Source organism: Bos javanicus, chromosome 7, assembly GCF_032452875.1.
Source record: "Bos javanicus breed banteng chromosome 7, ARS-OSU_banteng_1.0, whole genome shotgun sequence".
Taxonomy (NCBI): domain Eukaryota; kingdom Metazoa; phylum Chordata; class Mammalia; order Artiodactyla; family Bovidae; genus Bos; species Bos javanicus.
Genome location: NC_083874.1, coordinates 20,736,013 through 20,749,830, shown reverse-complemented (window position 1 = coordinate 20,749,830; position 13,818 = coordinate 20,736,013). Strand labels below are relative to the sequence as shown.

The 13,818-nt window shown below is 53.7% G+C and overlaps 1 protein-coding gene across 2 annotated transcripts in view; it reads right to left on the bottom strand.

The window, feature by feature from the left end:
• GNG7 (G protein subunit gamma 7) overlaps positions 1-13,818 on the bottom strand; it is a 138,465-nt gene that overhangs the window by 10,746 nt on the left and 113,901 nt on the right. The window contains exon 1 of one of the 2 annotated variants that reach the window (XM_061422775.1): positions 13,047-13,498. The exons of the other annotated variant lie outside the window; for it this stretch is intronic. The gene's annotated coding sequence lies outside the window, so the exon portion shown is untranslated. Of the gene's footprint in view, positions 1-13,046; positions 13,499-13,818 lie in introns of those variants that run through there. 2 annotated transcript variants of the gene reach the window in all.

The following is a 13,818-nucleotide window of genomic DNA, read 5'->3' as shown; positions in this document are numbered from 1 at the left end:
TGTCTGTGCATGCATGCCTATGTGTCTATGAGTTTGTGTGTGCATGCATGTGTGTCAGCATGTATCCATGTGTGGGCATGAGTGGGCTGAGCGGCTGAGACCAGACGTGGCAATGTCATGGCTACATAGACAGCAGACTGAAGCCTGGTCCTGGCAGAGGCAGGGCCAGCCCAGCCTCATTGCGTGCCCCCAGGGTTAGGTCAACTCCCTCGGGCAGGCACAGGCGCTGAGTCAGCCCAGGAACATTCCTCACCAGCAGCCTCTCCTCCAGAGGCACGTGATGCCCTGGGCACCTGACCTGGCTGGGCCTGCCTGGGCCCAGCGGAGCCTTGGAAGGCCCTGGACACCAGGCAGGGCCTTGGGAAGCTGCGGGGGGAGAAGGTGGGAGCGGGCCCTCTGGGAGGGAGTGAGGAGGCAGTTGGAGCTGCAGGCCGCGGTCAGGTTCCCGCCTGGGGAGAGGCCAGTTCAGGCCTGGCGAGGCTGGGGGCATGACTTGGGGGTGAGGTTTGCCTAAAAATAGAAGCTTAACAGACGCCACTGGGCCCTGGCTGGCCTCCCAGTAAAGGGCCAGGAAGTCACTGGGGTCAGGCGGGCTCCCACAGAAGCGCTGAGGGCGTGTGGCGGAGAGGCAAGGGCCGTGTGGGCCGGAGCGTCCAGGATGCTTTGTGAGCTGGGCTGATGACAGACAGAGGGTCACCCCTGAGCGCTACAGACCCCAACCCGGCTGCCAGACCCCAGTGCACATGAGGATCAACCATAGCCAGGGGAGGGCAATGATTCTCCACGGTGGGCTGTAGGATGGCTGGATGGGGGAACACCTAGTTTGAACAGGGTCACCTCAGCCCCTGCTCACACTAAGGCCGCATCACTCTCTGTGGGGATCTGTTCCGGGAGCTGTGGGGAGTAGAGCAGCCTCCCTGGCCCCTATACCCTTGATGCCAGGAGTCCCCCCTCCCCCCGAGTTGTGATGAACCACAGATGTCCCCAGACACCACCCAATGTCTCCTGGGAGCAGCATTTAAAGCTTTTGTGGAACTCTCTTATCAGAAGACTCTCTGTAGCTAAAAGATATTCTTTTAGGAAAATACAATTTTTGGGGAACTGAGATGGTTCAGCTTGAAGTGAAGTGGTACTAAGCAGAACAGAAGTTTGTTTCCAAACAGGTTTTAAATTTCTTAGCATCTGGGAATTCCCTGGCGTTCTAGTACTTGGGACTCCACGCTTTCACTGTGGAGTGGGTGGGTTCAATCCCTGGTCGAGGAACTAAGATCCCACAAGCGGTTCAGCCTGGCAACAACAGCAAAATATGAAACAAAATTTCTTAGTATCCAACAACCTGGCTGGGAGAAGTCACACAGGGTCAGAGGTTCCCTTGAACTCAACCAACAACAGAAGTGGGAGCAAGCACAGCCTTCCGGGTGGGGGTGGGGGTGGGGGTGGGGGCAGGGTGGGAGGCAGAGGTCTTGCAGAAAGAGCAGACCCTAATTCTGCCCCAGATTCCTAAGCTGTGTGGCTCTGAGCTCCAGTTAGCTCTGCTCAGGACTCAGAGCGACACCCCGTCTCAAGCGCAGGGCCTGGCCAAACTCCAGGTCCCCAAGTTCCTATTCTGGGGGTCAGGGACCCTTGAGGTTGGCAGCCATGGTGGGCCTGCCCTACAAACACAGCTGCGAGGGAGATGGGATGAGAGATAAGGTGACCTAGACCTGCTGCGCCCAGCCAACGTAGACCGGCAGGTTTGCTGGAAGCTGTTGAGAAATCTTGCTCCTTGCGCAGTTTGCTGGCAGCTCGGTGGCCACTCCCTTCACCTGCCCAGGGGCCAGGCAGGGTGGGATATCGCAAAGGATGAGGGAGAGAGAGGGGCAGAGTTTGAAGTGAATTGAGTTAAAACTAGGAGTGGATGGAATCAGTAGCAGAGTCAGAGATGGAGAGATGTAGATGGTCTATTTCCTCCGCCAGACTGAATGCCTGCAGGGCCCTCCCCTTGAGCCCAGAAGCAGAGGTGAGACTGAGGTGAGACTTCCAGCTGGGCTCGGAGCCCACGACACTGGTCACGTCCAGTCACTTTCCTGCCATTTTTGGACATGGTTAGTGGCCTTTTACTGGTAGGTGATCCTCGGTTGTGAAACTCTCCTGCTAAGTCCACAGAGTCTCTGGTCTCAGTCCAGGGGACGAGGCTGTCTCCCCGTTCCTAAAGATAAAGTCTAGAAACAGGAGACCCTGGACTCACAGCCTGGCTCTGCCCTGGCCTGGGGCTGGGCTTCCTCAACCGGAGAAGGGGGTGGATGTTCTAGGAGCTGAGAATAGGACTTCCCAGGCGGTTCAGGGGTTTACACTCCACCTTTCAACGCAGCGGACGCAGGTTCGATCCCTGGTTGGGGAACTAAGATCTTATATGCCACGGGGCAACTAAGCCCACGAGCCACAACTACTGAAGTCTGTACTCCCTAGATCCTGTGCTCTGCTACTGGAGAGTAGCCCCCACCTGCTACAACTAGAGAATGCCTACGTGCAGCAACAAAGTCCCAGTGGAGCCAGAAATAAATAAAATAAAAAGTAAAAGCCAAGGGCTTCCTTGGTTAAGAATTGCCTTGCAATGCAAGGGACACTGGCTCCATCCCTCATCTGGGGAGATCCCATATGCTTCAGGGCAACTGAGCCCATGCACTACAGCTACTGAAGCCCCTGCACCCTAGAGCCCATGCTCCGCAACAAGACAAGCCACTTCAGTGAGAAGCCTGTGCACTGCAATGAAGAGCAGACCCCACTTACTGTAACAAAGACCCACCAAGCCAAAGAAATAAATAAACTTTAAAAAAATATTAAAAGCTGAGACTGGATCCCCAGTGGTCATTCTGTGGCTCTAAGATCACAATGATCTATGTCCCTGGCCTCCTCCTTAGCCATCTGGACCTTGGATAAACCTTTCTCTCTGCAGAGTCCACTCGCAATGGTGGCCAGCTAGTGTGGACACCCTTCTGATGAGGGCCGTGAGCAGAGCTGCACAGGGTAGAGATGCTCAAAGGCGCTGGAGGACCATTGAGAGAGTGAAGGATTTCCATCCCGAATCTGGGGAGGGGGATGGAAGCCCAGGAGTCTGGCTTGGGGCTGCCTTTTCCTGGGGTGGAGGGTTTGCCAAGAGGCTGAGGGGGTCTCATGAGGCTAGGGGCACAGAGGTTGAGATCCAGGGCCTCCTGAGGGGAGACAGATTGGGGAGCCCCCACCTCCTTGATATGAGCTGGGATAAGAGTGCTGCCTTCTAAGGAAAAGGTCCACAGGCAGCAGACAGGCGCTCACGGCAACTGCAGCTGAGTTCTGAGTAACCTCAGTCCCCAACACCAGATTGACGTGACCCGAAATGCTAAGTAGAAGTAAATGGAAGTCCATCCTTTCTGGGGAAGACAGCATCACCTTAGGCTTCACGTTGTTTCTACAATGAGTCAGCAGGCACAATATCTAGCACACAATCAGGAAAGACCAGGCAGGACTTCCCTGGTGGCCCAGTGGTTAAGACCACACACTCCCAGTGCAGGGGGGCCAGGTTTGATCCCTGGTCGGGGAACTAGATCCCACGTGACGCAACTATAATAAGAGTATACATGCTGCAGTGAAGATTGCAGATCCCAGGTGCCACAACTAAGGCCAAATAAATATTTTTTAAAAAAGAAGAAATGACCAGGCACACAAGAAGACAGGACCGTATAAACAAAAATCGGCAGAAATAACAGGCTCTACCAACAGGCCCCCAGGGGTTCCATACACTAAAATCGACAGAGTTTAAAATAACGATATTAACCATGCTAAATAAATGAGGCTGGAATTTTAGCAGAAAATTGGAAACTAAAGAAAAAGACTGAGTGTGTAGAAACTGACAATATATGAAACGAACACAACAGAAGCAGCACTATCATTAAAGACAACTAAGGAGAAAATTAGTGAACCAGACAATAGCAAATATCCAGATCGAAGCGTGGACCACGTGAAACAAGGGAAGAGACACAGGATGCAGTAAGGCATGCATGTGTGCTAAATCACTTCAGTCGTGTCTGACTCTTTGAGACCCCATGGGCTGTAGCCCATCAGGCTCCTCTGTCCATGGAATTCTCTAGGCAAGAATACTGGAATGGGTTGCTATTTCCTTCTCCCAGGGATCTTCTTGACCCAGGGATTGAAACGTGTGTGTCTTATGTCTCTTGCATTGGCAGGTAGGTTCTTTACCACTAGTGCCCCCTGGAAGCTCTACTAAGGTCTGACACATGTCAGAGCTCTGGAAGTGGGAGAGAGAGAGAATGGAACAGAAGCAATCTTTGAAGAGATAGTGACTGGTAAGTTCCCAAAACTGACAAAAAACAAAAACAAAAAACTCTTAAGCCACAGATTCAAGAAGCTCTAGAACCTCAGGCAGGAGAAACATTTTAGAAATGGACAGAGAAATGGCCAATGGGCACATGAAATAGTGCTCAATGATTAGTCATCAGGGCAAGAATAACTGAAAATCATCACGGAGTCTGCTTCGCAGCTGCTAGAGTGGCAAAAATCTAAAAGACCGACAACACCAAGTCCTGGGGAGGATGAAGAAACAGAAAGTTTCACATGTTACCGACAGAAGCGTCAACCGCTCTGGAAAGTGAGTTAGCAGATTCTTATGAGGTTAATCCACCTGCCGATGCAGGAGCCTCAGGAGACACAGGTTCAATCCCTGGGTTGAGAAGATCCCCTGAAGGAGGAAATGCCAATCTACTCCAGTATGGGAAAGAGGCAATCCCATGGAAAGAGGAGCCTGGTGGGCTACAGTCCATGGGGTCAAAAAGAGTCAGACATGACTGAGCACAGCAAAGACAGATTTTATAAGGTTAAACACATACTCAACCTATGACCCAGCAATTCCACTCCTAGAGATTTACCCACTTGTACAAGATGTTCATATGTCTGTATTTATAAGAGCAGAAGTTGGAAGTAACCCAAATGCTTGTCAACAGGAGAATGGGTAAACAGACTGGTAATTCATACCATGGATACTCACACAATGGAAAGAACCTACTGGCAAATGAAGCCATGTGTGTGACTCTCAAAATGCTTGGTCAGGTGAAAGAAGACAGACATTAGAAATATTCTCTATCTTGACTGAGGTATTAGTGTACACAGGTGTATTGACTTGTCAAAAGTCATCAAACTACTTATGTAAGATCTGTTCATTTTACTGAAGAGGAATTATACCTCAATAAAATCAGTTAGGGACTTCCCTGGTGTTCTGGTGGCTAAGACTCCACGCTGTCAATGCAGGGGACCCAGGTTCAATACTTGCTAGGGGCACTAGGATCCCATAGGCCGCAACTAAGACCCAGGGCAACCAAATAAATAAATAAATATTTTAAAAATTAAATAAAATCAGTTAATTATAAAACTAATGAACAAACATAAGGTGCTGGAGGAAAAAGGACTAACAATTTTACGGATCCAGTGAAAATTCTAGACGTAGTGAAAACAAACTTTAAGAATTAGGGTAAAACAAAGACATTTTCAGACTTCACAGGTTCAGTGGTAAAGAACCCGCCTGCCAGTGCAGAAGACACAGGAGATGCAGGTTCAGTCCCTGGATCGAGAAGATCCCCTGGAGTAGGAAATGGCAACCTACTCTAGTATTCTTGCCTGGAAAATCCCATGGACAGAGAAGCCTAGTGGGCTACAGTCCATGGGTCGCAGAGTTGGACAAGACCGAGCACGCAGGCAACGATGCCAAAAGACATTTTCAGACAGACTGTCACCAGCAGAACTTCCTTATTAGAAATAAAACAAAAAGATATTAGAGATAAATGACCCCAGGTGGAAGGCGAGAGGTTTAAGAGGACGTAAAAAACAAAACCAAACCAAAGTATCGAAGAAGGGGAAGAACTTGATAAAATAATTCCAAAATTTTCATAGGAAAATAAACAGGAAGTGAAAACCCTAAAAGCCCTTGGACCACAAAAGAATCACAAGAGCCATCAACTCGATATTTACCTCCACCCAGTCCAAAAAAAAAAGTCAACATCTGAAAAAACACGTATACTTCTCTGTCTACTGCAACTGGCTCAAGGCCAGAGTGATGGGGACCAGGCCAACTGTCCCTGGTGACTTCTCCTCAGTCCAGCCCTCAGCAGCCCCAGGAAGAAACAAGACTTTTCCCACCAGTGGAATCACACTCTGTGCGTCCTTCTGTGTCTGCTTCTCTCACTGAGCATTGTGTTCTCAGGGTCTGTCCACACAGTAGAGAGTGTCAGGGCTTCTCTCTTTTTTGTGAATAATATTTCCTTGTGTGCATGGAATAACATTTTTAAGCACACATTTTCAAAAGAAAAGCCCTCCTCGCTGTTGTTGAAGTGCTCAGCTGCTTAGTCATATCTAACTCTTTGGGACCCTATGGATTGTAGCCCACCAGGCTCCTCTGTCCGTGAGATTTTCCAGGGAAGAGTACTGGAATGGGTTGCCATTTCCTTCTCCATGGGACCTTCCCAACCCAGGGATTGAACCCATGTCTCTTGTGTCTCCTGGATTGGCAGCTGGATTCTTTACCACTAAGCCACCAGGGAAGCCCCCATACTATACTTGATCTCAGCCAAAAGGCGGAGAAATGGTAGCCATATATTTTCCTAACTAGGAAGGAAGTGGAAGATGGTACAAATCAGTGGTTTATTTGCCTTGGACTCAGGGATACAGGCTGTGTTTCTGGGTTGTGGACAAGTGCACTGGAGCGCTGAGCACTGTGTTTGATGTGCAGGTGACAGAGTGCAAGGGGTGGACCCCATGTCAGGCATCATGAAGGTGTTACTGTGCCCACTTTTTACAGATGAGGAGAGAGATGGAGCCTCAAAGACGTGAGTATGTTAATAACCTTCCCGAGACCACGCATCAGGTGGAGGTTGCGCCAGGGTTTGCATTTAATTCCCAAACCAGAGCTCCCTGGAAAAGGCAGGTCCCAACATAAAGCTCATAAAGCTTCATAAAGCTCTGAACCCAGAGGCAAGCTTCGGAGGCCGAGGGATGCAGTATCTGCGTCCTCCATGGCCCAGTGGATTTGGCAAAGGGTTTAGATATACAGTGATCCTGGATCTGAGGGATTGGATCCATACATGAGGGGAGGTGTCAGGATCCTCATGTGGCTTCTTTCTTTAGGGAAGAATGTGCAGAATGCTAGGGATGCTGACGACAACTGTGTAGCCATCAGGGTTAGAGAAAACCCCAAGTGAGATGGAACAGCGGAGAGCCTGAGCGTGGCGCCTCCTGTCTGGTGGTCTGTAAGTGACCCTGGGGCTCCTGGAATCCTGGACGCTTTTCCCAAGACCTGGAGCAGACTGTCACGTCGGCTTCCAATGGGGCCGCACACGTGTGCTGGGGAGACCTTTGCATCATCACCTTGTACCCCCACCAGGCGTCTCAAGATCACGTCTCTGTCCCCTGGTTCCTGGTGATGTAGGCTTGGAGTTTCCTGGTGGTCGAGTCCGCTTCCTTCTGCCTCAGAGAGTCAGATGGAGTAATGGGTGCGGATGCAGGAGCTCTAAGATGCCGTTTGGCCTCTGGGTCTTGCCAAGATGCTCAGCACGACCGTGTGCGCATATCGCTCACGGGGTGGGGGTGGGGAGGATGCATGGCAAATAGGTACCCAAGACCTTAACGGGGATGGGCGGGCTGAGCCTCGGCGACCTCGTGAACAAAACCAAGAAGGAGACAGCCGGCTGGGGTGGCCCAGGCCTTGCAGGGACCCTGAGCAGCAGGGCTGATGGGAAAGTGGACTGGGCACACACCCAGGCATCGAGGGAAGCCCTGACTGGCTGGGCATGTTTCTGGTGGGCAGAAGCAGAGGCCGGCAAGAGCAGACGTGCTCCCTGGCTCAGCCTGTGATGCCATCTCCACCCTTGGAGGTGTTTTCCGGCTGCACAGGAAGCAGTGACAGGGAGACACAAAAATGCAGGAGATTCCTCTGAATTCCACGCATAGCTCTCATAGCTGGGAAGAGCTCCACTCCCAGCCTGCTCGCGATAAACCAAAACCCAGCCGCTGGGGCTGCTCTCTTACCAGAAAAGAAAGAATAGGACGCCAGGGGACGTTTCTGAAAGTTGGCTGGCTAAGCTGCGTAAAAGGAAAAGAATGTGAAAAATTCTTTTCGCTGGCTGGGCAGAGGCAAGGAGCAGGGCCTTGAAAGACTGGCGGCTCCTGGTCCTGGTGGTCCAAGAGGAGGTGTGATGGGGGCCACTGGGGACCACTCCCTGGGTGCAGTGTCTGCCCGCAGTGGGTGGACACCCAGGCACAGCCCCAATTGTTCAGTTGCTCAGTCGTGTCCAACTCTTTTCGACCTCATGGACTGCAGCACACCAGGCTACCCTGTGCTTCAGTCTCCTAGAAGTTGTGCAAACTCATGTCTATTGCATCAGTGATGCCATCTAACTATCTCATTCTCTGTTGCCCCCTTCTCCTCCTGCTGTCAATCTTTCCCAGCATCAGGGTCTTTTCCAATGAGTCAGCCTGGCTCTGAATTCCATGCACTGAAGATGGATCTGCAGCCCCAGGGCCTCAGTGTGAGACAAGTTACTCCCTGGAAAGCCTCGGCTACAACTTCCATAAGCACAAGATGCCAGGCCTGAGAGAAGGTGGGCTGGGACCCCCTGACTCTCAGACAGAGTGCCCCCGCAAAAGGCCACCTACTGTCCTGAGGAGGACAGACAAGTCAGCTGACATTGGTGCTGTCCTGGGAGCTGTTGGGAGGTGGAGCAGTATTCCTGCCCCCCACCTTGATGCCAGGAGCCCCCCAGTTGTGATAACCACAGGCATCTCCAGACATGGCCCAGTGTCCCCAGGGGAGAACCACCCCTCATTTGAGAAGAATCGGGTTAGAATCTCCCAATGGAGTTCTCACAACGTTTCTTCCCTGGATTTTACTATTAAAGACAATAAGGATGGGACTTGCCTGGTGGTCCAGTGTTTAGGATCTGCCTTCCAATGCAGGGGACGTGGCCTTTGATCCCTGTTCAGGGAACTAAGATCCCACATACTGTGGGGCAACTAAACCCATGGGCCGCAACTACTGAGCCCACATGCTGCGACTAGAGAGTTCACAAGCTGCAGTTAAGAACCGACACACCCCCAAAAAATAAATAAATGTTTAAAAGAATGTACGGGGACTGTCACCTTAAAAAAAAAAAAAGAAATAAAGAGCATCACAGGAAATGGAAGGAGGGTTTTTTTTCTGTGTGTGGCAGGGCTTCCCAGGTGGCATGGTGGTAAAGAATCTGCCTGCCAATGTAGGAGACACAAGAGACTCAGGTTTGATCCCTGGGATGGGACGAGGGATGATTCCCTCGATGATTTCCTGGAGGAGGAAATGGCAACCCACTCCAGTATTCTTGTTTGGGAAATCCCATGGACAGAGGAGACTGGTGGGCTACAGTCCACGGAGTTGCAGAGTCGGACACAACTGAACACACACAGGCACACACACGTTGGTTTCAGGGCCCATCCAGAGTCAGAGCTAATGTGCCTGATCTCACTTGTGGCCGGGAGTGACCCCTGGACCCCACTTCCTTGGTGGGGGCTGACTGATGAGAATGCATCTGTCACACCCGACCTTCACCAGCAACCTAGCCAGGGGTCCTTGGGGCTGTGCACACCTCTACGATGACCCCCAGTGACCTGGAGAATCCCCTTTCCTGGGGTGCGGGCAGGACCTGAGGAGAGGACGGGGTTCAGCTCTGGGCGGGGCAGTGTCGTGTGGCACAAATGTAGGAGGGGGAGAACCTTGGTGGGCCTGCTCTTATTAGGGGAGCGAGTGTGAAGGGGACTCTGCACAAGGGAAACCCTCTGTCACTGGCTTTGAAGCTGGAGGCGGATGTGTGGCAAGACACAGGGGCAGCTTCGAGGGAAGGGGGACCCCCTGCTACGGCTGCATGAAACCAAGTTCTGGAACAATCCGAATCAGCCCCAGGTGAAGCATTCTGACAGCAGCCGGGAGAGACCTTGAGCAGAGGGGGCAGCCACACCACGGTCTTACTGACGACCTTCAGGGCCTTGAGCTGGAAGCCACGAAGTCTGTGCTGGCTCGTTACTTGGCATGGACAGCTGATACACTGGCCAGGCGAGGCCCAAGTGGGATCTCCTGACCGTTGGCCTGGCCTCTTTCTAGCACTCTCTGTTCCAGATGCTGGACAATTCCAGCTGGCAGCCACTCCTCCCGCTGAGCAGGCACAGGACGCGCGTTCTCTTTTGTAATGGCCCTGAGATGCTGGCGAAGCATTAAAGCCAGAGGAATTACTGGCAGTATCTCCATCAGCAGCCAGCCTGTTCCCTGAGGTTCCTGCTCCCTGGGACAAGAGTGCCACATGCATTTCATCTCTGAAGGCACAGGAAGTTGATCTCAGTGAATCCAAGCTCAGACAAAGCCGGCTGCTTCCAGGCGGTTCTGAAAGCCCCCTCCCCACCTCCTCATCCAGGCGGATGAGGCCATGCTGGGTGAGTCAGAGCCCAGGAAGGTGGCCTTGTAGAGGGAGGGGAGCTGCGGGCAGCCAGAGCCTGTGTCGCAGGCCTTATCCCTGGCCTGCAGGGAGGGGAGGGGAGGCAGGCGGGAGCGAGTCCGCGTCCTCAGAGAGAACAGAAACAGCCTTCATTCTGCTTTAACACTTCCAGAACTGGTAGCTTTACAGCTCACCGAGCTTCTGAATTTCGACCCCCCTCCCTGCCTGCCATGAAACAGGAAGGAAACAAAACAACCCCCCTCCCACCCCCACCAAACACAAACCTCCAGCCAGACTGGACAGGAGGACAAACAAGGCCTGGGTGAGAAAGCAGGCTCCCCATCCCGGGGGTAACCGCCCCCCCAGAACACGATGTTCAGAAGAAGAGGAGGCAGGCCGCTGTGTGGAAAGAGGGAAAAAAATCCCAAAGCCAAACAGAACGAGATGAGGTTTGAGAGAACAGTATCTGGGCTTCTTTTAAGAACAGGCTGCCCTCCTGCAGGGCTTGGGGGGCTGGCTGGCCACCAGCTGTGCCCACATGCAAGCTGATTACCCTGTGTTTCTTACACACCTACTGTGTGCATGAGGCCTTGGCTCTGCTTGCCTTTGGGGGGCCTCCTGCACCACAATCCACGGCATAGAAGCCCCTAAGTAGGGTGTTTCCACAGGGATGATGTCTGGGGCATCTGTTGTTGTCACGACTCGGGGGGCTCCAGGCATCAAAGGGGTGGGGCCAGGGAGGCTGCTCCAAACCCCACAGTGCCGGGGACGGGCCCTCATAGAGGATGGCCTGGCCCTCTCTCCTTCACTGTGCCTGGGGGTGGGGAGAGACCTGCTCCAGACTCCACAGAAACGGCACACACTGGCCCTTAGGGTGATAAGGTCAGAGGGAGGGGAGGGTGCCTTGCAGTGTCCCCAGCAGCTGGACGTGGGGGCCTCCTAGCCTCGCTCCCAGTCCCAAGCAGGGTCGCGTGCACAGGGCCACGGGCACCACACCGGCACCTGGACTTTAGTAGGAGGTGGACCAAACCTCTTTGACTCCCCAGCATCCCCACCCTGCCTCCAACTATCCCCCATCCCACCTCTCCCCAACCTGTCCCATCCCTACCCCCTCCACCCACCTCTCCCCCATCCCCATCTCCAGCTAGGTTGGCTCTGGGATCCCCCTTCCTGGCCTCGCATCTGGGCCTGAGCTTCCCCAGGATCGAGGTCACCCTGGCCTGGCGTGGGGCGGGCCAGCCATGTGACGGCCTCTGTGACCTTGAGCATGGTGACCTTTGGTGGGCCGCAGGGGCCATGAAAGACCAGCTGGGTCTCCGCCAGGCAGATGCTTCCCCACAGGAGGCCCGCACCCCCTGGAGACCAGGGTCTTGTGACTTGCTGTCAGCTGGTCCTTTCATGCATGGGCTAAATCGGGTCCCTTGGCAGCTATTTTTAGAAAGGGCTAGGAAAAAAAGGGAATGAATGAGATGCCCACAGGCGAGGGAAAAACAGAGCTGCAGGGCGAGTGGCCGCCCTCGGCTGAGCCCGGAGGCGGGCGGACAATGTGCCCCGGTGACAGAGGGCTGACAGTGCGGCTGGTGCGGGAGCAGAAGAAAGGGCCTTCTCTGTCCGCCCAGAGGATGACTGCAATCATGTGAGCGTGTGCAAGCGGGTAACCCGGCTGGGCCAGCGTGCTGAGCGCCTGTGGCTAATGTCAGCCCTGTTCTCGGCTTCCTGGCACCCAGGAAATGCCGTCACCCTGGCCCTGGGAGGCTGCAGCTCGGATCCAAAGGGCAGGAGGCTGGGAGAGGGCAGGGCAGTGTTCCCACCTGAGCCTGGACAACCTCCTCCACATCCTGCAAAGCCCCTCGAAGTGTCCTCCCCCTCTGAGAAGCTCCTGGTCTACCATCTATGCACAAGGCTGCACTGGGACCCTTCCTTGGGGTAGCCACAGCTCTGTGGATGCTCCTTGGCATTGCATTTCCCGTGGCTGCTGTCACAAATCACCACAAATTTGCTGGCTTAAAACCACACACAGTGATTATCTCGTGGTTCTGGAGGTCAGGAGTTTGACTCGGGCCTCATGGAGCTAAATCCAGGCATGGGCAGGGCTGGTCCCTCTGGAGGCTCCAGGGGAGCACTGGCTCTCCCTTTTTCCAGCTTCCAGAGGCGCCTCATCCCTGGCTTGCAGCCCCTCTTTCCACCCTCAGAGCCAGCAGAGCAGCATCTCCCGTCTGCTTCTGACCCTCCCCCTCCCTCTTATAAGGACCCCGTGATGACACTGGGCCTCCTGGGGGAATCCTGGATTGTCCCAATCTCAGGGGCCTTAAATAATCCCTCCTGCAAAGTCGCCCCTGCCCAATGAGGTGAAGTGTCCACAAGTCCTGGGACCAGGACAGGGGCGTCTTTGGGGGCTGTGGCTGGGAAGCTGGGCACCAGAGTGGCGTCTGGACGAAAGGGACAGGTGGCTGCAGGGCAGGGCGTTTACCAAGGGGGCTCCGTCCTGGCACTCACTCTGTCCTCAGGGCCAATCTCTCTGCCAGGACAGGCCCCCCGCCCCAGGATCAGGCTGCCAGAGGAGCGCACCTGGCCACATCTGACGTCCACAGCGGACGCCACTCGAGGGCAGGCGCCCAGGAGGGCAGAGTGCAGACGGCCTTTCCTGCGCAGAGGCACTGCTGTGGACGGACCTGGGGCTTGGGTGCCGGGCTCCAGCTCTTTGCTCTGGGCCCTGGGTCGCTGGTCAACACCCGTGGGACCAAAGGCGAAACAGCCCAGCATCAGAATGACCAATGGTGACTAAGCACCTGTTACTTCACCTCTGATGTGGTTACAAATTCCTGGAACCACGCACACACAGAGAGACTCACCCTAAGGGTTAGCTGCAGTCAGGGACATTTTTCTTTCTTTTAAAAATTTTTTTTGTCTGCGCTGGGTCTTTGTCACTACAGGTCTTTCTCTAGTTGTGGTGGGTTGGGGCTACTCTCTGGTTGCAGCGTGCAGGAATCTCACTGAGGTGGCTTCTCTTGTTGCAGAGCACGGGCTTTTGAGCATGTGGGCTTCAGTATCTGTGACACTCGGTCTCGGCAGTGGTGCATGGCCCCAGCTGTCCCTTGGCAGGTGGAATCTTCCTGGACCAGGGATCAAACTTGTGTCCCCTGCATTGGCAGTCAGACTCCCAACCACTGGACCACCAGGCAAGTCCAGGGATATTTTTTATATTAAAAAGGCAGGGGGAAAACAGTGCAATTAGGTGCACAATTTAGAGGCATGCCTGTGTGGGGAGCCAGACCCTAGAATAGGGGCTGTGGGCCACGTCTGGGAGGTCTGTGGTCTTCCCTCTGGGGCCTCCTGGCAT